At 43.7% G+C, this 27,627-nt stretch overlaps 1 protein-coding gene across 1 annotated transcript in view; it reads right to left on the bottom strand.

The window, feature by feature from the left end:
* Positions 1-27,627, bottom strand: part of LOC309557620 (uncharacterized protein) — a 132,796-nt gene that overhangs the window by 55,960 nt on the left and 49,209 nt on the right. The gene's annotated exons all lie outside the window — the stretch shown is intronic.

Raw genomic sequence — 27,627 nt, 5'->3', positions numbered from 1 at the left:
AGTGACATTACTACAGTAATCAGTGCTATACATATGCCCTGTTACTGTAATAATGACACTGGCAGGGAAGGGGTTAACCTAGGGGTGATCAAAGGGTTAAGTGTTAGCCTAGGGGCATGTTTTATAACTGTATGGGGGAGTGGCTTGTGAAATGATCATAGAGACCTGTGACCCTATATAGAAGGATCCCAGGCACTGTATCGTCATGTCAGAGAGAAGAACGGTCAGATGTGTTTACAACAGCGGACAGCTCTTCTCTCTCAGCGGGGAGCGATCGCGGGTGGCAGGCGGCAATTGGAGCCCCCGACCCACGCATCGGCTTCCCCACTGCCTAGTGGGGGGAGCATGCCGCCGACAGCGCGTGCTCGCCCCCTAGCTGCAGGGGCGCGAACGACGTAGTACTATGTCGGTTTGCGCAGGAGGGGCTGCCTGCCGCAGTAAAACTGCGGTGGGCGGTCGTTAAGTGGTTAAATAACCTACCAAGACCTCCAAAAAAGTTAGGAAGATTATAAAAAAAAAAAAAACTGTGAGCTTGATTTGAGCAGTAGCAACTGCAATCTCCAAACACTAATTAACCCCCTCAATCAGACAAATGTAACCACTTAAGGACCAGGCCTATTACTGACACATGTTGTTTACAAGTTGAAATCAGTATTTTTGCAAGAAAATAACTCAGGCCCCTTTCACACCGGCTTTCCGATCCGATCAGGTCCCTGTCAGTTTTTCAGGTGGACCGGATCGGATGCTGCATGCAGCCCTATGGAGCGGAGGATGTCAGCGGTGATATCTTCGCTGACACCCGCTGACATCCGATCCGATCCTGTCCATGAAATCCAGATGGATGGAAATACAATTTTCCATCAGTCTGGAGGATTGGATCGGAAGAAACGGACAGGTGATCTGTTCTCATCCAATCTCCCATAGAGGACAGCGGGGATCTGACAGCTCCGTCTCTGCACACAGAGCAGAGACGGAGCTGTCATCCGCCTGCTCAGCGGGGATCCGCAGATTGATCCCCGCTGAGCAAAACTGAGTCCGCCAGGTGGAAAGCCAGTCTAGGCACATTCCAACCAACAAAACACCACTCTGGACAAAAGTCAGACGATCGGTCGGCCGATAATCATTGCGTGTGTACGAGGCATTAGAATCCCCAAACATTATAAGTATTTTTTAGCAAGGACTCTGGTGAATAAAATGGTGGTCGTTGCTAAATTTTTTGTTTCGAAAGTATTTGTGCAACGGTCTTTCAAACTCAATTTTTTTGGAAAAAAAATAAATTTCACTGCATTAAAAAAAAAAGAAAAAAGTAAACAGTAAAGGTAGCCCAATTTTGTTTTATAATCTGAATGATAATGTTACGCCGAGTAAATAGATACCCAACATGTCATGCTTCAAAATTGTGCACGCTCGTGGAATGGCAACAAACTTTGGTACTTAAAAACCTCCATAGGCGACATTTTAAAATTCCTACAGGTTACCAGCTTAGAGTTACAGAAGAGGATTTTTGCTAGAATTATTGCTCTCGCTCTAACGATCGTGGCGATACCTCACATGTGTGGTTTGAACACCGTTTACATATGTGGGCGGAACATGCGTATGCGTTCGCTTCTGCGCACGAGCTCGGAGGGACGGGCCGCTTTAATTTTTTTTTTCTTTTTTCTTTTACCTTTTATTTTTTATTTTTACACTGTCCCTTTAACCGCTTGCCGACCGCCGCAAGTAAATTTACTGCGGCGGTCAGCCCCTGCCAGGCAGAGTGACGTTAATTAACGTCACTAGCCTGGGAGGGTCTGGGGAGCGAGCGCGCGCCGACGGAGGCGCGCTCCCGCGCGGTCACAGACCCCCCCCCGCGCGTGTGACCGGCGGACCCGATGTCCACCGCTCACTCGGCGATCGTCGGGGGAGAGGGAGAAAGTCAGGCAGCTTGTGTAAACAAGCTGCCTGTCATTCTCCTCGGTGTTAAAACACTGATCACACGGATCTACTATGTAGATCCGTTGATCAGTGTCCTTTCACCTCAAGCCACAGCCAATCACAGTAGAAAGCACGCCCCTAGGGACACACACAGCCCCTCCCTCCCAAATAAAGTTAACCCCTTCACTACCAGTGTATTTTTACAGTAACAGTGCATATATATAGCACTGATTACTGTAGAAATGTCACTGGTAACCCCAAAAGTGTCAAAAATGTCAGTCAAGGGTCCGATCTGTCCGCCACAATGTCGCAGTACCGCAAAAAAAATCGCAGATCGCCGCCATTACGCGTTAAAAAAAAAACAACAAAAATGACAAAAATCTTTCCCTTTGTTAGTAAACGCGATAACTTTTGCGCAAACCAATCAAAATACGCTTTTTGCGATTTTTTTTACCAAACATAGGTAGCATAAAACAAATTGGCCGAAAATGTTAAAAAATTTTGATTTTTACATTTTTTTGGGGGGAAATTTCATATAAAAAAATGTGAAAAATATTGCTATTTTTGCAAAATTGACGCTCTTTTTTTGTTTATAGCGCGTGATCAAAAAATTGCACAGGTGATCAAATACCACCAAAAGAAAGCTCTGTTTGTGGGAAAAAAAGGACGTCAAATTCGTTTAGGTACAGCTTCGCACGACCGCGCAATTGTCCGTTAAAGTCATGCAGTGCCGAATCGCAAAATACCCACTGGTCGTTTAGCAGCCAAATCCTCCGGGGCTTAAGTGGTTAAAAATTTTTGTATACAAACAGGATAAAAAGGTCCGGTACTACCAGTGTCACACCTCCATCCCTAAATACAATATACAAAAAGAAGGAGGCTGCCCTGGGACTTTAACCACTTGCCTACTGGGCACTTTCACCCCCTTCCTATCCAGGCCAATTTTCAGCTTTCAGCGCACTCACGCTTTGAATGACAATTGCGCTGTCATGCTACACTGTACCCAGATGAAATTTTTATCATTTTTTTTCACACAAATAGAGCTTTCTTTTGGTGGTAATTAATCTCCTCTGGATTTTTTATTTCTTACAAAAAAAAAAAAGAAAAACGACAGAAATTTTTTTAAAAATAAAAGTTTTTCTTATTTTCTGCGAGTAAATTTTGAAAATAAATAAATTTTTCTCCTTCACTGATGTGCGCTGATGAGGCGGCACTGATGGGTACTGACAAAGTGGCACTTATGGGCACTGATGAGGTGGCACTGATGAGGAGGTACTAATATGCCGCACTGATGAGCACTGATAGGTGGCACTGATAGGCGGCACTGATGAGCACTGATAGGCAGCACTGATGAGCACTGATAGGTGGCACTGCTGGGCACTGAGAGGTGGCACTGCTGGGCACTGAGAGGCGGCACTGAAGGTCGGCACTGATGGGCACTGAAAGGCGGCACTGATGGACACTGATGGTTGGCACTGATGGATACTGACGGGTGGCACTGATGAGCACCGATGGGTGGCACTGATGAGCACTGATGGGCAGCACCATCAGTGCCCACACTCAGTGCCCATAGTGCTGCTAGTCAGTGCCCATCAGTGCCTAGATGAGCAGGCACTGATGGGCACTGACTGGCAGCACTATGAGCACTAATTGTGGGCACTGATTGTGGGCACTGATTGTGGGCACTTATTGTATTTTATTTACCTCTTGTGTAATCAGGGCACTGGTGATCAGTGCCCTGATTACATTTTTCTGTGTCCCCTAACCGCTGATCGGCTCTCCTCCTTCCTCACACGCAGTCTCTGTGTGAGGAAGGAGAGCTGGCGATGAGAGATGATCTAATATGCTTACATTTGAGATCATCTCTCATTGGATGTTCCGACCACGTGGTAAATGGCCGCTGTGATTGGCTGTGTCCAAGGGACACGGCCGACACAGATTTTCCCTGATGCGTGCTCTCGGGAGCGCGCGGGGAGCCTGTTCCTGGGAGGCTGTATAAAGACGGCCTCCCGGAAAGTAGAGTCCGCGCTGTAGCCGTCTTTCGGCTATAGCGCGAGCAGGAAGAAGTTAAATGAGGTGGACACACAGGGGGACAATAGATGTATAGTAACAATACGTTTATTGAAAATAGAACAAATGGTCATGTGTGGCCACATGTACATCAAAGAGTAAAACATAACTACATATGCATATAGTAGAAAACAATGCATGGTGAAGCTGAGGCATCTTGAAACTCAATGCGTTTCGTGAGGACATATCTCACTTCTTCAGGAGTGGATGCTATGGGCGGGTCTAAAGAGTGCATAAAGTATCATTGTCAAATATACAAATATACAGTGGGTACGGAAAGTATTCAGACCCCCTTAAATGTTTCACTCTTTGTTATATTGCAGCCATTTGCTAAAATCATTTAGGTTCATTCTTCTTCCTCATGAATGTACACATAGCACCCCATACTGACAGAAAAACACAGAATTGTTGACATTGTTGCAGATTTATTAAAAAAGAAAAACTGAAATATCACATGGTCCTAAGTATTCAGACCCTTTGCTCAGTATTTAGTAGAAGCCCCCTTTTGATCTAATACAGCCAGGAGTCTTTTTGGGAAAGATGCAACAAGTCTTTCACACCTGGATTTGGGGATCCTCTGCCATTCCTCCTTGCAGATCCTCTCCAGTTCTGTCAGGTTGGATGGTAAACGTTGGTGGACAGCCATTTTTAGGTCTCTCCAGAGATGCTCAATTGGGTTTAAGTCAGGGCTCTGGCTGGGCCATTCAAGAACAGTCACCGAGTTGTTGTGAAGCCACTCCTTCGTTATTTTAGCTGTGTGCTTAGGGTCATTGTCTTGTTGGAAGGTAAACCTTCGGCCCAGTCTGAGGTCCAGAGCACTCTGGAGAAGGTTTTTGTTCAGGATATCCCTGTACTTGGCCGCATTCATCTTTCCCACGATTGCAACCAGTCGTCCTGTCCCTGCAGTTGAAAAACACCCCCACAGCATGATGCTGCCACCACCATGCTTCACTGTTGGGACTGTATTGGACAGGTGATGAGCAGTGGTTTTCGCCACACATACCGCTTAGAATTAAGGCCAAAAAGTTCTATTTTGGTCTCATCAGACCAGAGAATCTTATTTCTCACCATCTTGGAGTCCTTCAGGTGTTTTTTAGCAAACTCCATGCGGGCTTTCATGTGTCTTAAGCCCCGTACACACGTACCGATCGTCGGCCGACGGAACGTCCTACAAATGTTCGCGGCTGGTGTGTTTGTTGTTTGTCTGTTGAAAAGTGCTCAAAACTTGCCCAGGACATTTGTCTTCCGACAGAAAATGACGTCACTACGTTCCACGCACGTTCGCCGCTACAAAAGAGGAAGTGAGTGTTTGGCTGTGACCCTTCTGGGCATCTCGCGCTGATTTCGGTAGCATTTGTTTGGTTGACGACATTTCGCTATTTTCCGAGACATCGTTCGAGAATTTATTATGGCGACCGTGAATTCGTCCGTTGCTGTCGTTAGTGTTGGAGTTTTGGCTCTGAGACGACGTACGAGCAATAGGAAGAAGAAGCGGACCTCCTGGACGAAAAATTGGTTGCTTAACCGTGATCAATTTTCTCATATGTCCTTGCTGAGGGAGCTCCAGGAAAATAATCCTGATGACTTCAGGAATTATTTGAGGATGACGGATCCCATCTTTTACCGTCTTCTTGCCCTGGTGTCCCCCTATATTCTGAAGCAGGATACTTGTATGCGGCTTGCAATTACTCCTGAGCAAAGGTTAATTGCGACGTTGAGGTATCTTGCAACAGGGAGAAGCCTGCAGGATCTGAAGTTCACCACAGGCATCTCCCCCCAAGCTCTTGGAGTCATCATCCCTGAGACCTGCTCTGCCATCATCAAGGTCTTGCAGAAGGACTATATCAAGGTATGTTTGATTTTTTACATTACATTACATGTATTACTAGTTTCACCTGAATTATGATGTTTTTGGATGTACAGCAATTGACACAGGCCATTATTTGTAAACTACCCTCTGTCCGCATGCACATAGTAGTAAAGATGTAGATTATCTTTAACCATTTGTAAAATTACCCACTGACCACCCCACCATTCTCTCCTATGTGTCCCTAAACGCATTGCCTGTTAACAGTATGTCGAATTTATCTAATTTTATTGCTTTCCCTCAAACAATTATTCCTTGGCCAATGTTTTAGTACCTAGTTAATGATTTATCTAAAATACATCAGTCCATCCATTCCCACCTATGATTCTGTATGTTTATGTAATGATGTTAAAACCTTCACTGACCACAAGCCCTTATTGATGTATAAATGCCCAGTTTTACTTACCCATCCCCCACCCACATGCTAAATCTCAAAGTCAGCATATACCAAAGCTCAAGTTCAGAGGTCTTCAAACTATGGCCCACCAGTTGTTCACGAACTTCAATTTCCATCATGCCTAGTCATGTCTGTGAATGTCAGAGAATTACAAGGCCTCATGGGATGTGTAGTTCTGCAACAGCTGGATGGCCGTAGTTTGTAAATCTCAGCTCTAGCTGGTGAGTATAATGGGCCATACACACTAGAAGATTGTCAGAACAATTTATCCTTCCGATTTACCAAAACCAAATAATATAAGGTCCAACAAACACTTTCAAATCCTATGCAATCTGGTAGGCCCTTGCACTACATAGAAAAGGTAAATCTGCACGAAAAAGTCTTCAGAGAATCTTCTAGTGTGTATGGCCCTTTACAATATAAGAACAATAGGAGGTTGAAAATAAATGTATGTAGATGTTACATCCCCATATCCAAACCTTTGCCTTCCTGTTGTATATTTTTTTAGCAAGTTGCATAAGCATTTAACAGACAACTGTGTGTGTAATTAATAATGTGATGTGCTCAAGCACTAATTTTTTTTTTTCCCCACAGTTTCCTTCAAACGCAGAGCAATGGCTGGAGATTTCTGATCAATTTCTGGAGAAGTGGAATTTTCCCAATTGTGGGGGTGCTATTGATGGGAAGCACGTCCGCATTGTCCCCCCTCCGAATTCGGGCACATTTTTTTATAATTATAAAGGTTTTTTTAGTATAGTCATGCTAGCCATAGTTAATGCAAACTATGAGTTTATTTTTTTGGATATTGGCAAAAATGGCCGCAATTCGGATGGGGGAGTTATTGATCAGACGGAGTTCGCTCGTCGTCTAAAGAACGGCACTCTGAACCTGCCATCCAGGGAGCAAACTGTTGAGGGTATGAGCTTTGTGTTTATCGCAGATGAGGCTTTTGCGCTTGGGGAGCATCTCATGAAGCCCTACCCTCAGAGGAACCTCACCCCAGACCAAAGGATTTACAACTACCGCTTGTCCAGAGCTCGCAGAGTTGTGGAGAATGCCTTCGGGATAATGGCCAACCGGTTCCGGATATTCCTGACGTCCATAAACCTGGCACTGTACAAAGTGGATAATGTGGTCTTGTGTTGCTGCATTTTGCACAACTTCCTACGCAGGAATGCACAAAATTATGTATTGCAGCAACTGGATACTGACCCTGCTATGCCAGGTACAAGTGGAGAGGCCCAACCTTCTAACCAAGTGGAGTCCATGACGTCAATGGAAGTTGGACGGTCAGCATTGGCATCACACAGGGCCCGTCAGATCCGCCAGGAATATCTGGACTATTTCGTGGGGAGAGGAGCTGTGTCCTGGCAGCAATCACTGTCACACACCCATTAATCTTGTTAAAGATTGGACACACAAGATAAATGTCAGAGATATATTATTTTTCAACACATTAAACAAAAATTGCAATGATTCTGTATTGTGGATTATAATCATTTGGGCACATATGCCAAACACAATTATTTGGGTTAATCATGTGTTATATATGTGTGACTTTGGAAGGGTTAATACATTCATCAGTGTGTTTCTTGACTGTAGTCTCTCACCAGCTGATCCAAAGTGATGATGGCCATGTGTTATTTTTTAGCCAGTGGTGTAAATACAAGGGCCTTCTGCACCCCACAAAATGTACACAAACCCTGTCACATTGAGAACTAGGTCACACCCAAGGTTCATCTAATGTCACCTTACATTGGTGTTCATTGTCCAGATGTTGCCCATACTATATATTTCATATAATACATTAGGGTATTAACAAAGTACCTACACCTGTTATGTTGTGTTCATTTATGACATCCTTCTCACTGCCCACCAATGTTAGGATATGTCAGTGTTATGTGAAACTTGATCATTGTTCATCTCAAAGTGTTATATATATAGGTAATGGAAAGTGAACTAGAGCAACGAACAAGCAATACACTATAGATTACACTGATCTCCCTACACTGATTGCTACTGGCAATATCAATGCCATATTGAATCCTAGGACTGCTAGTACCTTGAGTGTTGAGTCACACTTATGCGATGCGGGAAGTCTGCGACTTTGCAGCCTTCCAGCATTGCATAAGGGTGACCCGCCACTTACTTTTTGCACAGGATTGTATTCCACAAGTGTTAAGCACTGTGCGATCCAATCCAGATACATTTTGATTTGTAATGCCGTTGCAGTCTCCTTTATTTGTTCCAGGTCTGCGCAGCATTGGAGAGCCTCACGGGTCAATTTGGCTAATGTGCAACTATGTAAAACATGGTCTGTAAAAAATAAAAAAAAATGAGTCAATGTGAATCACCTACATGAGGTCATAATAATAGAGAAACATTTGGTGTCCAGGTAATCTTAAATTCCTCTCGAGTTAATACCTACCCTGTTCTTATGCTCTTTTGCCCTAGGCTCTTCTTCTTCCTCCTGTCCTCCTCCGATGCTGTTGCTGATGATTCTGCCGGTCTCCTGAGCTTACTATATATTCATTAGGGGTGTGAACGCATGATGACATCATTGTGAGGGCATGGTTGTAATGTATATATATTAAGATGCAGAGACCAGAGACGGGCAGAATGCACGGCAACAGCATTGGAGGAGGACAGGAGGAAGAAGAAGAGCCTAGGGCAAAAGAGCAGACAACATAAGAGCAGAAGATTGGACAGCAGAAGACTGGAGAGGAGAAGATCCAAAGAGCAGAGTGGAGAAGACCGGATGAAGATCTTTAAGAACATTTCATAAACGTCTCCTGTCGTTATTCACATACACTTCCATTTATGTGGTTAATGTGTAGGGGTACTATGTACCCCATACCCATTCACATAGTGATTGGGGTCTGGGATCTGGGGGCCACCCTTTGTTAAAGGTTGCTTCCAAAGTCCTAGGAACCCCCTGGCCGCATGACCCCCCAAAACCACCAGACAGGGTTGTGGGGATGAGGCTCTTGTCCTCCTCTACATGGGAGTAAGGTGCTTTTGGGTGTGCGGTGCAGAGGCCCCCTGGCCCAAAGCAACAAAACCCCCCCATGTTGAGGGCATGTGTCCTGCTGTGGTCCAGGGGGTGTTTGGTCCGCTTGCTCGTTCTCTTTCCTGGCCTGACAAGCTGCATGCTTGTATAAGGGTCTGGTAGGGGTTTTGGGGGTAACCCACGCTGTCTTTTTGTTGTGGGCATACCCTCAAACTCAATACCACACACAAAAGGCCTGGTTGTGAACTTGGGGGGACACCCACGGTGGGTTGTTCAATTTTTTGGTGTAGTTCCCCCTCAAAAATCTTCACAACGCAAGTGTCCCCGCAAGTCAGAGCATCCTGATCCGACTTACGGTGCGACTTCCATTCAAATAAAGAGGCTCCCATAGGGAACTAGTGTTGTAAATTGGAGGCTAAAAATAACACTGATAAAAATCATTCTGCAAAAACCTACGTGGGCACACAATTGGCTCTTGGACACTTGGTCCTGGTTCCTCCACAGTTTCGGAACTGGCTTCCATGCTGCTTGGCAAGTTGCCAGGAGATCGGGCTTCTGACCTGGCTGGGGATGCCACATCCTGGCATGATGCAACATCTGCAATGTAAATTTGTAAGGGAATACAAGAATATAAGGTTAAACAATCATTGCAAATACACATATTTCTATGATCCCACTACACAAAAATCTGTGACTACCAACCTTCTTGTTGCTCTGGTGTCTCATCACTTGTTGGCTCCACCAGGATTATTTCCGGAATAATGTCTTCATCTACATAATACAAAACATTGGCCATATCATAAAAGTCACAAGAGGTACATTTGTTAGGACATGGTGCCCTGCTTGATAGCTCTTTTAGTAACAAATATGAAGACATGTACATGGTTATCTACGAAAAATATGGTACATTAATGTTTGACAGTGCATAGGAACCAATTACCTTTAGTGGAATCTGTGCCACCTTCTGTGCCCATGTCCTCATCTTGTTCGGCAACTGCCGATGGAGCTGCCAGACCTCTCCTCCTCCTTTCCCATAGTTTGGCACGGAGTTTACGTTTTTCTCCTATTTAAAGGTTTGAATAATAATCTGTGATTAATAGGAATGTTTGCTGAGAAGATTCGTGCAGGAAAGAACGTTCGTTGCAACACAATACATATATTTTTAACTATGGCTTCCTGACTTTTAATGTCATATACTAAAACATCAACAATAGATCGATCAAATCACGACATGACAACTAAAATGAGTAATCTAACTTTTTACATAGACATTATAATCTAGACATGTTAATACAACATACACAAAATTATAAAAAACATATTGCATGATTAAAAAAATAAAGAAAAAATAAAACTTACTTTTTTTCAAAATCCGATGGATTTGGGAAAGCTGATCCTGCTCACGGTGTTTGAGGTCAGACCACCGTTTCCGAATCTGATCTTTCGATCGCTCGACACCGAATTTTTTGACCAAACAGGCCACCACCTTGCCCATGATGCCATCTTTCCTGGCATTGGGCCGATCGTAATTTGCCAACTTTCCATCGTAATCCATTTTTTCTAAAATGGAGACCATCTCCACCATTTCTGGCTTTGACATGGGTGTAGCCCTTGATTTTCGGGTGGCCCAATCACTTCGGCCCCCACTAATTGAGCTCCCAGATTGTTGAGACATGGTTCGTAATTAAACAATGATTATTCCACTGCCTCAGGTGTGAGTGTCGCATGTAGGCCTGATCTTCGGCACGTACACACCCCTGCACAAGCCCGCCACTGGAGGAGGAGTTGACGCCTGCGCTGTATTTAAAGGACGCCAGATCGTTCGGCCGACGATTCGCTAGCGGACATATCGAGAGTTGGAGCACGATCGAGCGGCGAATCACGACTTTTCCCCACAAACAAAGGTACGACTCTTTTAATAGAAAGTGTGTGTTTTGGGCCCTATACAGCTTTTATTAGGAATATCTTTATTATGTGCCAAAATACATGCTCTTTTAATATGTTTTGTGTTGTTTTGTGTCTTGCAGGCATATACTGTCCTGCAATATGGTGGACAATTTCACCACCCACAACTTTCTCATCAGTTTCATTGATGAATTCAGGCAACTGCCCTGTTTGTGGCAAGTCAAGTCCGCAGATTATAAAAATAGAAAGTTTATTTTTTTGGATATTGGCAAAAATGGCCGCAATTCGGATGGGGGAGTTATTGATCAGACGGAGTTCGCTCGTCGTCTAAAGAACGGCACTCTGAACCTGCCATCCAGGGAGCAAACTGTTGAGGGTATGAGCTTTGTGTTTATCGCAGATGAGGCTTTTGCGCTTGGGGAGCATCTCATGAAGCCCTACCCTCAGAGGAACCTCACCCCAGACCAAAGGATTTACAACTACCGGTTGTCCAGAGCTCGCAGAGTTGTGGAGAATGCCTTCGGGATAATGGCCAACCGGTTCCGGATATTCCTGACGTCCATAAACCTGGCACTGTACAAAGTGGATAATGTGGTCTTGTGTTGCTGCATTTTGCACAACTTCCTACGCAGGAATGCACAAAATTATGTATTGCAGCAACTGGATACTGACCCTGCTATGCCAGGTACAAGTGGAGAGGCCCAACCTTCTAACCAAGTGGAGTCCATGACGTCAATGGAAGTTGGACGGTCAGCATTGGCATCACACAGGGCCCGTCAGATCCGCCAGGAATATCTGGACTATTTCGTGGGGAGAGGAGCTGTGTCCTTGCAGCAATCACTGTCACACACCCATTAATCTTGTTAAAGATTGGACACACAAGATAAATGTCAGAGATATATTATTTTTCAACACATTAAACAAAAATTGCAATGATTCTGTATTGTGGATTATAATCATTTGGGCACATATGCCAAACACAATTATTTGGGTTAATCATGTGTTATATATGTGTGACTTTGGAAGGGTTAATACATTCATCAGTGTGTTTCTTGACTGTAGTCTCTCACCAGCTGATCCAAAGTGATGATGGCCATGTGTTATTTTTTAGCTAGTGGTGTAAATACAAGGGCCTTCTGCACCCCACAAAATGTACACAAACCCTGTCACATTGAGAACTAGGTCACACCCAAGGTTCATCTAATGTCACCTTACATTGGTGTTCATTGTCCAGAAGTTGCCCATACTATATATTTCATATAATACATTAGGGTATTAACAAAGTACCTACACCTGTTATGTTGTGTTCATTTATGACATCCTTCTCACTGCCCACCAATGTTAGGATATGTCAGTGTTATGTGAAACTTGATCATTGTTCATCTCAAAGTGTTATATATATAGGTAATGGAAAGTGAACTAGAGCAACGAACAAGCAATACACTATAGATTACACTGATCTCCCTACACTGATTGCTACTGGCAATATCAATGCCATATTGAATCCTAGGACTGCTAGTACCTTGAGTGTTGAGTCACACTTATGCGATGCGGGAAGTCTGCGACTTTGCAGCCTTCCAGCATTGCATAAGGGTGACCCGCCACTTACTTTTTGCACAGGATTGTATTCCACAAGTGTTAAGCACTGTGCGATCCAATCCAGATACATCAGAAATAAAGGGTCATGTGCGACTTGTATGCGTGTTCAGTGCGAATGTAGCCATACAAAGTGTATGTCTCAATTCACACTGCACATCTGATGGCATGTAATATCGTAGCGCACTGCTCCTTTATTACATGCGATCAGATGTTCATGCGAAAATCAGCTATACAGTTTGTATGGCTCAATTCGCACTGCACTCGCACAAAAGTCGCACATGATGCATTTATTCAGCCGCATCAGGATAGGATCGCACAATCGTTCAAACTTGTGTGATCCGATCCTGTGTGAAATGTCAGATCGCACTGTGATATGCGTTAAAACTGGGGGTATCTTTAACATTTCATTGACACCTCCAGCAACTCGCATATGGCAGTGTCCAAAATGCTTTCATTAACATGTAAATATGGGAATAGGACAGCCATCATACATTTAGTGCTTCTTTACACAGCTTTAGACCTCGACCCCCCAACGAAAGTCTAATAAAGAATTGAACACACATTGTTGAATGTAAAAACGTTTTAGTATCAAACATTCACAGGGTTAGGGTTAGGGTTAGGGTTAGGGTTAGGGTTAGGGTTAGGGTTAGGGTGTTGTAAAGTGCTTTTCCCAAACTTGGGTACACTCTTTAACATCTGAGTGTAATTAAAATGCCCTAAAACATTATAAAAAATTTGTAACATCAGGAACATCCCAATACAAACATTAAAAACCTAGTAAAATTGTGGCTTAAAATTTGCCAATCATGTCCACAAAATTGCGCATTTTGATTTGTAATGCCGTTGCAGTCTCCTTTATTTGTTCCAGGTCTGCGCAGCATTGGAGAGCCTCACGGGTCAATTTGGCTAATGTGCAACTATGTAAAACATGGTCTGTAAAAAATAAAAAAAAATGAGTCAATGTGAATCACCTACATGAGGTCATAATAATAGAGAAACATTTGGTGTCCAGGTAATCTTAAATTCCTCTCGAGTTAATACCTACCCTGTTCTTATGCTCTTTTGCCCTAGGCTCTTCTTCTTCCTCCTGTCCTCCTCCGATGCTGTTGCTGATGATTCTGCCGGTCTCCTGAGCTTACTATATATTCATTAGGGGTGTGAACGCATGATGACGTCATTGTGAGGGCATGGTTGTAATGTATATATATTAAGATGCAGAGACCAGAGACGGGCAGAATGCACGGCAACAGCATTGGAGGAGGACAGGAGGAAGAAGAAGAGCCTAGGGCAAAAGAGCAGACAACATAAGAGCAGAAGATTGGACAGCAGAAGACTGGAGAGGAGAAGATCCAAAGAGCAGAGTGGAGAAGACCGGATGAAGATCTTTAAGAACATTTCATAAACGTCTCCTGTCGTTATTCACATACACTTCCATTTATGTGGTTAATGTGTAGGGGTACTATGTACCCCATACCCATTCACATAGTGATTGGGGTCTGGGATCTGGGGGCCACCCTTTGTTAAAGGTTGCTTCCAAAGTCCTAGGAACCCCCTGGCCGCATGACCCCCCAAAACCACCAGACAGGGTTGTGGGGATGAGGCTCTTGTCCTCCTCTACATGGGAGTAAGGTGCTTTTGGGTGTGCGGTGCAGAGGCCCCCTGGCCCAAAGCAACAAAACCCCCCCATGTTGAGGGCATGTGTCCTGCTGTGGTCCAGGGGGTGTTTGGTCCGCTTGCTCGTTCTCTTTCCTGGCCTGACAAGCTGCATGCTTGTATAAGGGTCTGGTAGGGGTTTTGGGGGTAACCCACGCTGTCTTTTTGTTGTGGGCATACCCTCAAACTCAATACCACACACAAAAGGCCTGGTTGTGAACTTGGGGGGACACCCACGGTGGGTTGTTCAATTTTTTGGTGTAGTTCCCCCTCAAAAATCTTCACAACGCAAGTGTCCCCGCAAGTCAGAGCATCCTGATCCGACTTACGGTGCGACTTCCATTCAAATAAAGAGGCTCCCATAGGGAACTAGTGTTGTAAATTGGAGGCTAAAAATAACACTGATAAAAATCATTCTGCAAAAACCTACGTGGGCACACAATTGGCTCTTGGACACTTGGTCCTGGTTCCTCCACAGTTTCGGAACTGGCTTCCATGCTGCTTGGCAAGTTGCCAGGAGATCGGGCTTCTGACCTGGCTGGGGATGCCACATCCTGGCATGATGCAACATCTGCAATGTAAATTTGTAAGGGAATACAAGAATATAAGGTTAAACAATCATTGCAAATACACATATTTCTATGATCCCACTACACAAAAATCTGTGACTACCAACCTTCTTGTTGCTCTGGTGTCTCATCACTTGTTGGCTCCACCAGGATTATTTCCGGAATAATGTCTTCATCTACATAATACAAAACATTGGCCATATCATAAAAGTCACAAGAGGTACATTTGTTAGGACATGGTGCCCTGCTTTATAGCTCTTTTAGTAACAAATATGAAGACATGTACATGGTTATCTACGAAAAATATGGTACATTAATGTTTGACAGTGCATAGGAACCAATTACCTTTAGTGGAATCTGTGCCACCTTCTGTGCCCATGTCCTCATCTTGTTCGGCAACTGCCGATGGAGCTGCCAGACCTCTCCTCCTCCTTTCCCATAGTTTGGCACGGAGTTTACGTTTTTCTCCTATTTAAAGGTTTGAATAATAATCTGTGATTAATAGGAATGTTTGCTGAGAAGATTCGTGCAGGAAAGAACGTTCGTTGCAACACAATACATATATTTTTAACTATGGCTTCCTGACTTTTAATGTCATATACTAAAACATCAACAATAGATCGATCAAATCACGACATGACAACTAAAATGAGTAATCTAACTTTTTACATAGACATTATAATCTAGACATGTTAATACAACATACACAAAATTATAAAAAACATATTGCATGATTAAAAAAATAAAGAAAAAATAAAACTTACTTTTTTTCAAAATCCGATGGATTTGGGAAAGCTGATCCTGCTCACGGTGTTTGAGGTCAGACCACCGTTTCCGAATCTGATCTTTCGATCGCTCGACACCAAATTTTTTGACCAAACAGGCCACCACCTTGCCCATGATGCCATCTTTCCTGGCATTGGGCCGATCGTAATTTGCCAACTTTCCATCGTAATCCATTTTTTCTAAAATGGAGACCATCTCCACCATTTCTGGCTTTGACATGGGTGTAGCCCTTGATTTTCGGGTGGCCCAATCACTTCGGCCCCCACTAATTGAGCTCCCAGATTGTTGAGACATGGTTCGTAATTAAACAATGATTATTCCACTGCCTCAGGTGTGAGTGTCGCATGTAGGCCTGATCTTCGGCACGTACACACCCCTGCACAAGCCCGCCACTGGAGGAGGAGTTGACGCCTGCGCTGTATTTAAAGGACGCCAGATCGTTCGGCCGACGATTCGCTAGCGGACATATCGAGAGTTGGAGCACGATCGAGCGGCGAATCACGACTTTTCCCCACAAACAAAGGTACGACTCTTTTAATAGAAAGTGTGTGTTTTGGGCCCTATACAGCTTTTATTAGGAATATCTTTATTATGTGCCAAAATACATGCTCTTTTAATATGTTTTGTGTTGTTTTGTGTCTTGCAGGCATATACTGTCCTGCAATATGGTGGACAATTTCACCACCCACAACTTTCTCATCAGTTTCATTGATGAATTCAGGCAACTGCCCTGTTTGTGGCAAGTCAAGTCCGCAGATTATAAAAATAGAAAACTCAGAAAACAGGCCATGGAACATTTGGTGGCCTTCTACAAGCCCGTCTGTCCTGGGGCAAATTTTGAGTATATCCGCAAAAAAATAAACAGTATTCGCACTGCCTACAGGCGGGAGTTAAAAAAAATAGAGGAGTCCACCCAGTCTGGAGCAGGGGCACGGAATGTATATGTACCACGGCTGTGGTACTTTGATAACATGCGGTTCCTGGCAGACACCATGGAATCCAGGCCGTCAATTTCAACACTGCCTTCTACTTCGGCAGAGGGCTCAGTGTCGGTAGATCCAAGCCAGGATGAGGATTTCCTGGAGGAGAGTTTTACTCAGGTATGGCATTTCACAATATATTGTCTGCTAAAATGTAATCATGTAACAAAATTATAAGCTAAACCATAATTGACCCTTTAGGTAAACGGGCATAGCAAGGGGTTGGCATGACAGGCAACCGCCAGGGGCGCAGGCCAAGGGGGGTGGGTCACAAAAACATTGGCATTGTTTTATTGTTTATTTTAACAATCCACTCAGCCTGCACACCCCAGAACCCCCAGTTTGCAGGCGGATTCATGCAGGTGTAAAACATTGAGAGCTGCTTCATGCAGGTGTAAAACATTGAGAGCAGCTGAGCCAAAAGACCAGGAGACTGAGACTGCCTCTCACTGCATCCCCAGCACACCTCTGGTCTTACAAACACTGCTGCATCCCCAGCACACCTCTGGTCCTAACAAACACTGCTGTAGCCTCAGCATTCCTCTGGCTCAACCTTTTTTAATACAAAACTAACAGCTCCTGCAAATGATCCATCCATCCTTGCTTCCATGTCTCTGGTCTCTCACTCTGGGTCAGCAAGGCAGGTGGCTTCCTTATTCATGTTTCCCTGCACTGCTTCACCCTCAATGCCCTACATCAAGTCCTCTGCAAGTTCAGGCCCCTCTCTCTCTGCAACCCCCTCCTCTCTCTCTCACACCCCCTCTTTCTCTCCCTCTCTCTAGCTCTCAACCCTCTCTTTCTTTTTCACACCTGAGACAATGATTGCCCACTAGAGAGCTCTACACTGGGCAAACAAGGGGCAAATTAGAAACTTTTAATGCCCTTTAATTTTTTTTTGGGGGGGTGGGTTACAGTTTTACATTGATCTTGGGGGGGGGGGGTTGTTGCCAAATACAGCTCCTCAACAAAGGCACTGGAGACCCTAGATATGCCACTGTATGTAAAGTCTGCTATTTGTTCACAATAATATAACAAACATGCATTTTTATATACACTATAACATTCTAATCAATTGTTCATTTCATCAACAGGGAAGTGTCACTGAGGAGGAGCCAGGTTGCAGCCAGGAGCCTGGGGAGCCTGCGGAGCCTGAGGAGCCTGAGGAGCCTGCGGAACTCTTTCCACCACCACCTCCTCCTGCCAAACGGAGGCAAAAGAGGAAGCACGTGGATGACATCACCGACGAGTTTATCCAGGAGGCCACCATAGCCCTACGTCGGAAACCGGAGGCCAATGAGTCCTTCGGCAACATGACGGCAAAAATTTTAGATAAGGTGGACCTCAGGCAGTGTCAGTATGCCAGAAAAATTATTCTTGATGTGCTGCAAAAGGCTGAAAACGGCATACTTAATGAGCACAGCCATGCATGCCAGGAGCACCCGTGCCCTCCACCTCCACCTCCACCTCCACCTCCACAACACCCACCACCTCGCCAAATGCCACATGGCCAGTGGCAATATGGCCAGCAGGATCCAAACCTGCCCTCATGGAAACCTGATTTCAGTTACCAGCAACTTTAATTTTTGTAACCCCCTATTATTTATTTTACCCCTGTTTGCCAGTTTCTAGTTTAATTTTGTCCAAATGGACCTTTTTTATGTTTAGTTATACGGAAAGTATTGATGTTTGCTTTGTTTTTTTTTGCTGAGATCCAAAAAATAAAGAAAATTGAAAATAAAAAATGGCCTATCTGAATTTGTTAACATGTTTAATATTGTGCATAACCTGAAAAATATGTTTTAGACATTAATTCATAAAAGAATAAAGGGTCATATCAATAGTTAGATCTTTGGTGTGAAAATACAAAAATAATGGTGAAGAGTTCAAATTATTTAATTCTAAAATTTGATAGAACAGATAGAATAGACAAACATTATCTTCATCATAACAGAACACATGCCTTTTTATTAGAAAAGTATGGCATTATGAGCAGCATCTTCCTTCTTCTCACATTTATCAAGATGAGCATGTGCTCCGCATTTCACCTATTTCTTGGACTTCCGCGAGCCGAAAGTTCTTTCTGAATAAAATGTTGAGTTTACTAGAGAAAATTCTTCCGGGAACTCATTTGGTTTGATCATGCGTGTTGGGATTTGTAGCTGTGTGTCGGCAGAATTGTGTACTGACAGGCGAACAATCGTCCGTTCTGGTGTCGGCATACAAATATTTTCATGTTTGCAAGAAAGACTTTTGTCCGCGGATTGTGCGCAGACATCTGTCGGAGGCACCATACTAACACGCGTACAATCGGCAGATCCTTCGTCCACCGACGTTTGTATGCCGACGATCGGTACGTGTGTACGGGCCTTTACACTGAGTAGAGGCTTCCGTCGGGCCACTCTGCCATAAAGCCCCGACTGGTGGAGGGCTGCAGTGATGATTGACTTTCTACAACTTTCTCCCATCTCCTGACTGCATCTCTGGAGCTCAGCCACAGTGATCTTTGGGTTCTTCTTTACCTCTCTCACCAAGGCTCTTCTCCCCCGATAGCTCAGTTTGGTCGGACGGCCAGCTCTAGGAAGGGTTCTGGTCGTCCCAAACGTCTTCCATTTGAGGATTATGGAGGCCACTGTGCTCTTAGGAACCTTAAGTGCAGCAGAAATCTTTTTGTAACCTTGGCCAGATCTGTGCCTTGCCACAATTCTGTCTCTGAGCTCTTCAGGCAGTTCCTTTGACCTCATGATTCTCATTTGCTCTGACATGCATTGTGATCTGGAAGGTCTTATATAGACAGGTGTGTGGCTTTCCTAATCAAGTCCAATCAGTATAATCAAACACAGCTGGACTCAAATGAAGGTGTAGAACCATCTCAAGGATGAGCAGAAGAAATGGAAAGCACCTGAGTTAAATATATGAGTGTCACAGCAAAGGGTCTGAATACTTAGGACCATGTGATATTTCAGTTTTTCTTTTTTAATAAATCTGCAACAATGTCAACAATTCTGTGTTTTTCTGTCAGTATGGGGTGCTATGTGTACATTCATGAGGAAGAAGAATGAACTTAAATGATTTTATCAAATGGCTGCAATATAACAAAGAGTGAAAAATTTAAGGGGGTCTGAATACTTTCCGTACCCACTGTATATCATAATGACTAATAGAGTAAATGGACTCAGAGGACCCTATGCTAAGGTTACATAACTTACAGGTATAATGAGCCGAAATGAACAAAATAGCACTTAGTCCTGAGGCAGTAGCAAAGGGCATTGTCCGGGAGCTGGAGGTGTGAGGTGAAAAGACATCCCAATGGGGAACAGATGGGAGACAGAAGGAACCGAGAAAAATGGAAAGATGTCCTAGAATGTTCATGTATGCTGCTAGAACATATATATATGGGTATATAGGTTACCAATAGAGTACAGCATCACATCATAATGATCGCAGGAAAATACATGTTATATAAATATATAAATAGTATCTAGTGGGTATGTACAAGTATAAATGAATTGCTGCATGACATGACACTAGCTGGAGGAAAGGAGTATCAATATAAAACCAAATGGGTGTAGCAGACAATGGGTGTAAGAGCAGAAAGGAGAGGGGAAAAAGGGGGAAGAAAGGAGAAATACAAGGGAATAAAAAGAAAAAAAAAGAAGAAGAAAAAAGAATAGGAAAAAGAAAGGTGAGGTGACCAAGAAAAAATGATTGGAATAAATCCAGTGCAAGAAAAGACAGACAGATACGGTGGGATAAATGATTCAACAGTGTGAACAGTAGAAATAGCACAATAGAAACAAAGTGGTAATTAACCACTTAAGGACCAGGATTTGGATGCTCAATGACCAGGCCCTTTTTTACGATTCGGCACTGCGTTATTTTAACGGACAATTGCACGGTCGTGCGACGCTGTACCCAAACGAAATTGACGTCCTTTTTTTTTTCCCCCACAAATAGAACTTTTCTTTTGGTGGTATTTGATCACCTGTACAATTTTTATTTTTTGCTCTATAAACAAAAAAAGAGCAACAATTTGAAAAAAATTTGCAATATTTTTCACATTTTTTTTATAAGAAATTCTCAAAAAAAAAAAAGTAAAAATCTAATTTTTTTAACATTTTAGGCCAATTTGTTTTCTGCTACATGAAAGAAACAGCTGATACAACAATAGTTGTACAACAAACATTTGGCAGACTTTAAAGACACATATTGGACAGGCAAAATCATTTAGGTAAAAACGTATGTATTTTATTGAAAATATATATAAAAAAATAATCAAAAAAAGAAGCATGTGTGCATAATCTACATATTAAAATCAAACTGTTTACGGAGAAAAACCTCCATGCAGATTCAAAATGGATATACAGACATTGTGCACGATTCGTTACAAGAGGTACGTATTGTTGTATTGGTCTGTAAAGATCAACGCGTTTCGCATTGCTCTTCTTCTGGACCTCAGACGTTTAAATACTCTCTTAACAGAATAGACAGAATATATAATTAATAGCCAATAAACATTATCAAATATTTACATTTTTGCATTTGTTCATATAATGACCGAAAGAGTTAAATACATTGACGAAACTCCTGTGATGCAATACACTGTATCATCCATGGCAGATCTGCATGGAGGTTTTTCTCCGTAAACAGTTTGATTTTAATATGTTGATTATGCACACATGCTTCTTTTTTTTGATTTTTTTTTTATATATGTTTTCAATAAAATACATACGTTTTTAACTAAACTATTTTGCCTGTCCAATATGTGCCTTTAAAGTCCGCCAAATGTTTGTTGTACAACTAATGTTGTATCAACTGTTTTTTTTCTTGTTCACAATTAGGATTATGGCACACGAGGGTTAGCTCAATTCTCTCTCCCCCCTTTTAGTTTTCTGCTACATATTTTTTGGTAAAAAAAAATCCCAATAAGCCGTATTTTGAATGGTTTGCTCAAAAGTTATCGCGTTTATTAACTAAGGGAAAGATTTATGTCATTTTTATTGTTTTTTTTTTTTTTTTTTGCGGCGGCGGCGATGGCGGCGATCAGCAATTTTTTTTTTTGCGGGACTGCAACATTGCGGTGGACAGATCGGACCCCTGACTGACATTTTTGACACTTTTGGGGGTACCAATGACACTACTACAGTAATCAGTGCTATACATATGCACTATCACTGTAAAAATGACACTGGCAGGGAAGGGGTTAACATTACTGGGGATCAGTGGGTTAAATGTGTCCCTAGGGGGCGTGATTCTAACTAATAGGGGGCGTGGCATGTAAAGTAATCACAGAGACATACGATCCTATATAGCAGGATCACATAGCCTCTGTGATCACTTCAGGGAGAATGACAGATGGTTGTGTTTACATCAGCCGTCTGTCCTTCTCTCTCTGCTAAGGGAGATCGCAAGTGGTTGGCGGCCATCAGAGCCGCCGGTCACACGCACTGGGCCCCTAGAGTCTCCTGAGCGAGCGACGTAACATAACATCCCTTTGTCCAGGAGCGGCTGCCTGCCACAATAAAACTGCAGCAGGCGGTCGTTATGTGGTTAATAGTGAAGAAGGATGTATCAAAGTGAATACTGACCACATTGTATTGTGGAGATTGGGATGGATATGTGTTGTCCTCCATGTGGATTAACCACTTCACTGCTGCTCACTAGAGCTTTACTGCGGCAAAGTGGCTCTTGTAGGTCTGACGACGCAGACCTACGATGGCAGACACTCCCCCTTCTTGGCGGCACTCGCGCGCCGCCGGAGGCTCGCTCCCGCTGTATTCAGTCACAGCGGGAGTCGGGCCAGGGGAGGAGCAGCGGCGATCTTTCCCAATCATCGGGGAATCGAGTTTGGAGATCCGCCCGCTTGTGTAAACAGAGCGGGCGGATCTCCTAAGTGACAGGCAGGGTCAGATTGCAGGGTTCAGCATAGCTGAACCTGCGATCTGTCCCTGTGTCACTCAGTCACCTCCCCCCCCACACACGTCAGTAAGCACCAGGCATACATTAACCCCTCCCTCTCCAATAAAATTAACCCCTTCCCTGCCAGTGTAATTTTTACAGTAACAGTGCATATTTATAGCACTGATTACTGTAGTAATGTCACTGGTACCCCCAAAAGTGTCAAAAATGTCAGTTAGGTGTCCGATCTGTCTGCCGCAAATCTTTCCCTTAGTTAGTAAACGCAATAACTTTTGCGCAAACCAATCAAAATACGCTTATTGCGATTTTTTTTACCAAAAATATGTAGCAGAAAACAAATTGGCCTAAAATGATAAAAAATTTTGATTTTTACATTTTTTTTGGGGGGGGGGGAATTTCATATAAAAAAATTTGAAAAATATTGTTATCTTTTCAAAATTGTCGCTCTTTTTTTTGTTTATAGCGCAATAAGTATAAATCGCACAGGTGATCAAATACCACCAAAAGAAAGCTCTATTTGTGGGAAAAAAAGGACGTAAATTTTGTTTGGGTACGGTGTTGCATGACCGCGCAATTGTCAGTTAAAATCGCACAGTGCCGAATCGCAAAAAGTGGCCCAGACATAAGACAGCAAATTCCTCCGGTGGTAAAGTGGTTAAGTGGTCTAAGACAGAAAAACCCAGAAGAATGTCCACCCATATGGAGGTCACCTCACCTTTCTTTTTCCTATTCTTTTTTCTTCTTTTTCTTCCCTTGTATTTCTCCTTTCTCCCCCCTTTTCCCTTCTCCTTGGACTGATGTCTTTTTTCAAACTCACTTACTATGTAACAAAGAAAATGGCATATGGGTCCCCCTAAAAATACATACTAGATTCCTTTTCCTGGATCAGGATCTGGTATGGATGTCAAAGGGAACCCAAAAAAAAGCGGTGGGGTTTCCCCTTGAGTCTGGCTGGATTTTAAGGTGAACCCTACAAAAAAAAACAAGACAAAAATGTCTAGAGAATACCTATTATACCATTAGGTTTTGGATCCAGAACCTAACATTTAGTAATGTTCACCTGCTCAAACCGAACCCAGGTATGTTCAGCTCATCACTAGCCCAGACCCAGCCACTTTTCACATTTTTTTTTTTTTTTTACCACTACAAGTCTGGATACTTTCATTCCCTTTCAGGCCAGGCCATTTAACAGGTTTCAGCGCTGTCAAATTTTGAATGACTATTATTCAGCCATACAACAGTGTACTGCAATGTCAAGGAACAGAGAGTGCACCAGCCTAGTGCATTACCTTTGTGATAGATTGTAATTACCAACAACCAATTCAGTTTCAAGTAGAAATGAAAAGCAAAACATTTTTACATAAATTTAAAAAAGTGATCACGTTCCCTCTGTTCTCAGCTGCATAAGAGCTGGGGGAGGAGAAACAGCAGCACATTGAGATTCCCAGTGAATGGCTGTGCAGGAGATGTGTGTCAGGATGGTTAGTAGTGAATTGGCAAGAGGAAGTCTCAGTGTGGGCTGGTCATGGGGACCATGAGGCAAGGTAGGGGGATATCAACCAAGGAGGGAGGGAAGAGAGGGGAACAGACAAAGGGGTCAGGGGATAGTTGTCCACTGTAGCGGCTGCTGGCGGGAGAGACAGAAGTAATCTCTGGGGGGAACAAGAGGGAAAAACGCAGCGCCTTGTAAGTGCAGCAACGCATTTTAATCTGGTGCAAAGAAGAAATACAACCACATAGACAGGTGGGTTACAAGCACATCAGGAAGAAGTATAAAATGCTCCCATTCCCAGTAGTGGAGGCAGGGGGTCCCAATGGTTAAGGCAGGAGTGTTCCTACATGTGCGGTGGGGCGGCCTCGGTGGTGCCCGTGGTCTCCCCGTCGGCTGGTGGAACGCAAAGTTTTGTGTGTCCTGGGATCCTGACGTCACTTCCTGGTGGTGATGAGGGACGTTTACGGCGATGCGTTTGCGGAGCGTGCGCTCCTTCTTTAGGCCGTGGTGGTGCCATATTGGATGGGGGCCTTTATGCCCTGAAGTGTATGGTGGCCTGGGAGAGTCAAAAAAGGATGCGATGGGTGGTGAGGAACAAAGATCAGTGTCCGGCCGCTAGGGGGATGTGCATATGCACGCTAGATGACAGAGGAGGGAGATTATGTGGATGATGTGAGGCTATGTGGAGTGCCATAAAAGGGGAAAAAAGGGTGGGTTTAGGAGACCAGAGCGAGGGGAAGAATAAAAATAAAACGGAATAAAAATGAAAATAAACAACAATAAAAAATAAACAACAAAAAAAGTGGAGATGGAGGGGGTGCACAGTATTGTGCTATGATGTATATTAGGGAGGTACTGCATGGGATAGAAGAGACAGATCTTGCTTGGAGGGGGGAGGGGGGGTGCTGGTTGGTCATTTCAATTTATGAGTGGGTACCAGTTTGGGGTGGATGCACTTGGGGAATATGGGGTCTGATGTGGAGTGTTGATCTAAGTCAAACTGAGGAATGTATACTGAGGAATATGTAGTTATGAAAGTGTGGGCGTTTAAATTTGTGAGGATAAAGGAGTGGGGGGAGTTATTATTTTGAGCGGTGGTTTAGAGTTGGGGGAGGGGGGATTTTTTGGTTTGTTTATTTGTTTTTAGGGAAGTGGTTGGGGGGTATTTATGGGGGTGTGTGGAATTGTTCCGTTGGGGGGGGGGGCAGCGAGGGGATGGTGGTGGAGGTGTGATCAGGGAGGGGGGGTGGAGGATATAGGTGGGGAATGGTGTATGAGGGTGGGTTACAATAAAGTGTGAATTTCCATTTCCTCGTTTAGGCCTCCTGGTGAGAGGGTGTCCAATGAGTAAATCCAGAAAGTTTCTCTGTGGCAGAGTCGCTTGAAACACTCTGCCTGTGGGAATGAGTCCAGGATGGACTCAAAGACCCAGACACGAAGACCAATGGACGATTGGTCATGGTGTTCAGCGAAGTGTCTGGGCACACTGTGTTTGTCTTTTCCACCCTCGACCAAGCGCCGGTGTTCCCCAAAACATTTTCTTAGGGTCCTGATGGTTCTTCCTACATAAAACAGGCCACAGGGGCAGATGAGGCAAAAGACAACATATTCCGAGGAGCAGTTATAGAAGTCTTTGATGGTGTGTGTTTTGCCTTTTACTGTGAATTCTTTCTGTCCATGTTGTATTTATTCATAAATGAACTTGAGGATGAGAAATCGAGCACAATCTCAGTATTTGCAGATGATACTAAGCTAAGCAGGCCAATATCTTCTATGCAGGATGTGGCAACCTTACAAGTGGACCTGAACAAAATAATGGGGTGGGCAACTACATGGCAGATGAGGTTTAATGTTGAAAAATGTAAAGTAATGCACTTGAGTGTCAGAAATACGTGTGCAAGTTACTTGCTAGGGGGGAACCTCTGGGTGAATCTATGATGGAAAAGGACCTGGGTGTCCTAGTGCAGTGGTCCTCAATCCTGGCCTACAGGGCCCACTAACAGGCCAGATTTGCAAGATAACTGAAATACATCCCAGGTGATATAATTTGCTGCTCAGTGATTGCAGTACTCTAGTCTGCATCTCCCCAAGGTAATACTTAAAATCTGGCCTGTTAGTGGGCCCTGAGGACCGGAGTTGAGGACCACTGTCCTAGTGGACAACAGGCTTGGCAGTGGCATGCAATGCCAAGCCACTGCAAGCAAAGCCAACAGAATACTGGGATGTATAAAAAAGGGGATTCAGAAATAAAGAGATTATTCTCCCTCTCTACAAGACTCTGGTCCGGCCACATCTTAAATAACCTGCCCAGTTCTGGGCACCGGTCCTCAGGAAGGATGTGCTGGAACTGGAGAGAGTCCAGAGAAGGGCAACAAAGATAATTAGAGGAATGGAGGACCTCAGCTATGAGGAAAGACTACAAGCACTGAACTTATTCTCTCTGGAGAAGAGACGATTGAGGGGGGATATGATATCAATGTACAAATACTGTACTGGCGACCCTAGCATAAGGAACAAACTATTCAGAGAAAGGGAATCCAATAAGACACGTGGCCACTCACTAAAACTAGAAGAGAAACGGTTTAACCTTAAACTACGTAAGGGGTTCTTTACTGTCAGAGCGGTAATGATGTGGAATTCTCTTCCACAATCAGTGGTATCAAAAAACTATTAGATGGGCACCTTTACAACCACCACATACAGGGGTATACAATGTGCGTTTAGCAGCTAACACACACACACATTATGGTTGAACTGGTTGGACTGATGTCTTTTTTCAACCTCACTAACTATGTTATGTGTTTGCAGGTAAGACACAGGGCTTTCTGACATTGGTACATCACAACCAGTGGGATAAGGCATGGGGTGGATGTGAAGGTTTTAGGTTCTGTTTTAAGTTTGCTTGGGGCTACCAGATTTGTTATGTTTCTGGCTTTTTTTGTTGGAGACCTTGGGCTTGGGGGGATGGTGGATTTTAAGTGGGGGTCTTCCAGTAGGATGGGCCAATGTTTGGTAAGAATCTGTTCTATTCTCCGGAATTTTACGTGGAATTGGGTGGTGAAGCAGATGGGCTGCGGGGTGGGTGTGTCTTTGGGGGTGGGGACAGGAGTGTTTGTGTACCAGGCGTAAGCTTCCTTGATGAGGGGCTGTGGATGTGTGTCAGGAGTCAGGACAAGCCTGATCATTGGAGGAGAGCAGGCTGAGTTCCCAGCACAGCTAGAGAACTGACCACGATGTGCTCTCCTACATTTTCATACAAGTACACGGTACAGCATGCACAGAGCAGGAATATGAAATGGTTGGGTATCAAACAACTACTTCTGGACCGAGCCAATTTCTAACACTTGTTGTTTACAAGTTAAAATCAGTTTCTTTTTGCTAGAAAATTACTAAGAACCCCCAAACATTTTATATATATATATATACTGTATATATATATATATATATATGTTTTTAGCAAAGACCCTAG

The sequence above is a fragment of the Pelophylax lessonae genome (assembly GCF_965119305.1).
Source record: "Pelophylax lessonae genome assembly, chromosome: 6".
Lineage (NCBI taxonomy): Eukaryota > Metazoa > Chordata > Amphibia > Anura > Ranidae > Pelophylax > Pelophylax lessonae.
Note: the sequence above shows the minus strand (reverse complement) of the source record. Positions and strands in the feature narration are given on the sequence as shown.